This window comes from Pteropus alecto, unplaced genomic scaffold, assembly GCF_000325575.1.
Source record: "Pteropus alecto unplaced genomic scaffold, ASM32557v1 scaffold195, whole genome shotgun sequence".
In the NCBI taxonomy this organism is placed as follows: domain Eukaryota; kingdom Metazoa; phylum Chordata; class Mammalia; order Chiroptera; family Pteropodidae; genus Pteropus; species Pteropus alecto.
The window spans coordinates 5,038,197-5,042,890 of NW_006438073.1; the positions used below are offsets into that span (position 1 = coordinate 5,038,197).

At 45.9% G+C, this 4,694-nt stretch overlaps 1 long non-coding RNA gene and 1 pseudogene across 1 annotated transcript; one reads left to right on the top strand and one right to left on the bottom strand.

Moving 5' to 3' along the window:
• Positions 1 to 22: 22 nt before the first annotated feature.
• Positions 23 to 3,726, bottom strand: LOC112482310. Its single transcript, XR_003047260.1, has 3 exons — positions 2,988 to 3,726; positions 2,612 to 2,739; positions 23 to 1,350 (listed from the first exon to the last, which is right to left on the bottom strand). It is a non-coding gene; the product is annotated as an uncharacterized LOC112482310 (long non-coding RNA).
• On the top strand, positions 2,134 to 2,252 carry LOC112482382 (annotated as a pseudogene).
• Positions 3,727 to 4,694: the final 968 nt, after the last annotated feature.

Sequence of the window (4,694 nt, forward strand, 5' to 3'; positions counted from 1 at the left end):
CCCCCCCGCCTGCTTCCTCGGCTCTTGGCATATTTATCTCAGCTCTGGGAGCTACAAACTAGCTCTCTAAATCTGCATCTGAATCTTCCATCTGGCCCTGAGAACAGCGACTCCTGGTAGCCAAGTATTTGCAAACTTTGTTCCTGGTGTGAAGTGAGTGACTCAGGCCTGAGGGGCAGGGAAGAGAGGCCCCGAGTTAACAAGTGAAGGACTTTCAGGTGGGGGTGGGGTCGGAGAGCCGAGAGGGAAATTCACTGGCAAGTACTTTGAAATCTGATTCTAGAGCCTTCTGAACCTTCTAACAACTTGCCGGGCAGCTCCCAGGCAGGGAGAGAGGCCAGTCGGAAGGATAGACCTGATGGGCTGGGCAGCAGGAAAGGTCGCGACTAGAACGAACGATGGACTCTCTGTGTGTGGACCCCGCTCCGCGTGTGCGCGCCTGAGTCAGGCACCTAATTTCCGTATTTCGAGGACCCTTGGAGACTGGTTCTGCATGTTTGTGGAATTCATACATGCTATGTCAGTCCATTAACCTTTTTTAGCCCTTCAGGGTCATCTTGATTATATTCTTGTTCTGCCAAAGACGAGCCGTTCCACATAAATTTTGATTAATGGCGACAACTAGCCAAAGAAAGCAGATGTCTTTTGTAAACACTCCCAGGATCTATTTTATCTCCTGAATAGTCATCTGCTGAAGGAATGCTTCTAGGAAGGACCTGTTTGTAAGTGATTAGACAGTTAAGGAAGCTGTATAATTAAAGAGGAATGTGCGTTTGCTGTTCTTCTTGAAAGGTGTCTGGTTTCTCTCTTTAGCCTAAAGCTGGCAAGTTCCAACGTTCGTTTGGGGAAATCAAGAGTTGGTTAGCCTTGGCAGAGCCCACGCAAGCTGTCTCCCTCCTGTCTCCCTCCTGAACCAAAAAAGGAAGGATTTGCTGGAGCGATGCCAGGGTCAGTGGGAGACACGCCCCTCGTGCTTGTGTGCCTCCTGCAGAGATTTCCTGTCTCTTTGGTGGCAAATCTGCCCCTGCTTCTCTCACAGTCTCACCATCTGCATTGAGTCTGCGGGACAGGAAAATGTGAGGCAATAATCCATATATAATTAGCCCAGCCCACCCAGCCTTTCCTAACGTCTGTAACCATGACCCCTATAGCATACTCTTGGGAAACAGAAAACCATTGTAAGACTCTCAACGAAGCTATTTCACAAACTCTGGAAGGGAAGTTCTTGGAGCCGAGCACGGCGTTCAGGCTTTCAGGGTGAAACATCAAGCGGGGAGCAAGGGCACAGAAGAGCCGGTGTGCGGGACCGTCTTCTGGAGCAGCAGCCTGTGACTGGGCGTTTTTCTTAACCTAAAAGGCAGAAGATTCTTCCATGAGAGAGAGACTCTGTGGGCCTGGGGCGGGGAAGACGTGGCTCTTGCTGTTTTGCAACCATTAATTGTGGACGGGACGCCAGCAGGACTGACTGAAACAGACCCATCAGAAGAACGTATTTGCAAGTTAACGGGGCGTCCTCACCACCGCTCACAGGGTTTTACGACAGTGTCCTGGAGACTGGGAGGTGGCTCATGGATGAAGGTGGGAGAGGGGACGTCTCAGTGAGCCAGAAGCATCTGCACCTGGGTTCCTAAAACTTTTGCTCTCGGGATTCCTTCTCACTCATAAAAATCATTTTTGTTTTGTTTGTTTTGTTTAAATGTGGGTTGCATCTTTGATATTTACCCCATGAAAATTAAAACTGAGAAATTAAAAGAAAAAAAACCCAGGAATATGGAAACTCTCAATCCATTAGCTGAGAGATGACGTTATCACAGCTCAGGCAGCCTCTGAGCAGCACCGCTGTCCACGTGTGAATGAGTGGAAAAGGCGAAGCCATCTTAGTGCTGTTACAGAAAGAGCTTTGACCCCGTAGACCCCTTGAAATAGCCTCAGGGGTCCTTGGACCGCACTCTGAGAACCGCCAGTATAGAGACATGTAAATGGCTCCTGGGTCCTGCTTGTTGTCACCGAAGAACTGAATTCTGCACACAGGTGGACACTCAATGAATGCCTTTTAGTTTAAAATCTGTAGCCCAAAGACAGGGTTGCAGCACTATGTGGACAGGAGAGCATTCCTACGTAAAATTATGTCTTATCTACGGCCATGCCACCCTGAACACGCCCGATCTCATCTGATCTCAGAAGCTAAGGATGGTTGGGCCTGGTTAGTTCTTGGATGGGAGACCACCTAGGAAGACCAGGTGCCGTAGGTGTTAAAAAAAAATTATGCCCTGCAGAGCAGTGAGATGACAAAGTCGAATGTCAAGTTTACTTCTGCAAATTCTTAGTCTGCTTGTTTAATGTGCATTCAGCAAGTGGTTTGGTCTCTTATATTTAAAAATTATAACCACACCTATAGCATTTTTGAGCATTTAATACGTATGGAGCATATGGAAGTTCTCCATCAGGTGCTCTCAGGCACTTTATAGCCATTCATTATTATTCGTATTTTACAGATTAGGAAATTAAAGTTGAGGGGGGTTAAGATGGCCCAGCTAGAGTTTCAAGCCCAGGATGCCTTTTTGAAAGCCCAGATGCTTAACTGTAAAAGCACGGTACATCCCGTAAGTACCTCTGTGCATTTGATGGCCGGGCAAAGGCTCCCACATCCAGATCCACGTCGCTGGTCCATCTCTATTGCCTGGTCGAGTTTACGTTCTATAAGTGAGTGTCGTCACATCCTTGATGTCATACCAGATCCTATGGAGGACACAAAAAAGAATATTATGTGGGCACAAAAAACATACAAAATATAGTCCCTACCTGTGAGATGATCAAAATAAATGCACAAAGATGGCAAGTTAACAAGTTAGTATATGGCAAGTGCCAAATGAGAGGAGTGTCCTTGGTATCAGAGCAGGGAGGCCACTGGGGCCAGAAGAGTCAATTGAGGCATCGTGGAGAAGGAGGCTTTTGTGCTGGGCTTAAAGGAAAGATAGTCAGCTTACAGAAAGACGGGAATGAAACTGGAGTCAGAAACTAGACTTCAGCTGGGGTCCCAATTCTGTCATCAATCCGATGTGTGAGCTCGAGTCCGTTACAGGTCGTCCTGGGTGCAGTGGGGACATCTCCAGGGGTGCTGATGTCAGCTCCAGGTCGCCAGTCTCAACGCCGGACAGCTTGTTGTCCCTCTCCTCACTCATCCCCCATGTGCCTGTCCCCAGAGTCCTACCTCCCAAGGTGGCAGGTCCCACCACAGCAGCACTACTCAGACGCAAAGTTCTGGCAGGCTCGTAGTTTCTCAACTTTTCATAGTTTCCCAACTGAGTCGTTCTTCCTTTGAAATCCTCCTTTGAAATCTCACAGACCTGTATCTGACTCTGGAGGCCCCCACTTCCTCTTCTACAGCCTTAGGCAGATTGCTAAAGCAATCTTGTGAACCGCACTTTGCTGGAGTAAAGCTGAGGATAATAATGCCTTATGGGGCTGTTGTGAAATTTAATGATTGTCAGTCATTAGGATGTACCTGGCACATTGTAGGTACTCGATAAATCAGGACGCGATTTATTATCAGTTTCTGGTATATTATACCTATTGACATAGTTGCAAGCAATACAAGTTATGAAATGTCACATCGGATTAATTTATTTCTTTGTTTCGAATTTCAAATCATCACAAAACTGGGTCATCGTGGAAGGATATAAAAAGAAGAAGAAAAAAAATACTGCTAGCTGTGCTAAACCTCCCCAGGGGCAGCGAGGGGGAGACGAGGAAGAGAGAATGACAGAGTAAGTGGTTTAACTTTATAAGGTCCTCAGTGCTGTTTGATTTTAATAAATAACCACGAATCCCTATTTCTACCCTTTTGAGACTGGAGAACATTACTTATGAGGACTAGAACTATGCAGTATGTAATGATTTACTCAGAGGCAGAGCTGGAATTTTGACTCCAGTCCCACACTCCTCAAACTCGAGTTTCTGCATTGCTATTTTCCAGGAGAAAAAAAAAAGAAGGGAGGGAGAGAGGGAGGGAAGGAGGGAGAGAGGGGAGCTGCTTTGTAAAAACCCTCACTGCATCGCTTTGACAGGCTAATAATTACTGTTGGTTTCTTTCCACTGAGTTTTTTCTTATGTGGGTTGGGAATCCCAAGCTAAAAGAAATGATAGTTTGCAGCTTTTTTTTTTTTTTAAATTATTGATGAGAGATGAAGGATCTTCATTTTCAATGGAAGATGGGTGTCAAAGTCTTGCATATACAATTAATGTGACTGATGATTTGGGGATGATTTGGGGAGGGGTTTTTGGCGATTATTTCAATATCACTAATGTTCATGTTGGTTGAGCTTTGTGATTTACATGCCATGGTCACATTATCCCTTTTAGATTTCAGAACTATCCTTTAAATGAGGTTTTTACTCAGGATGCCTTTAGCTGAAATAACAGATGACCCAATTCAGAGTTAATGCGGAGAAGTTGGAATTTTTTTTTAGCTCACATGAAAAGGAGTCTAGAGAAAGGCTTCTCCCTGCCCTCCACATTGTCACATTTTTGCTAAGGCTCTTAGGACGGCTGTAAGTGGTAATTGGGCCTTTAAGGTTTCTCGTCCATGCCTGGGATGGAGAGAGACTAGCTTTGTACGGCAGCATTTTCTTAAGGATGCTGATCTCCCAGAAGCCTCCATTAATGCTCTCCTCATGTCTCATTGGCACAGACGC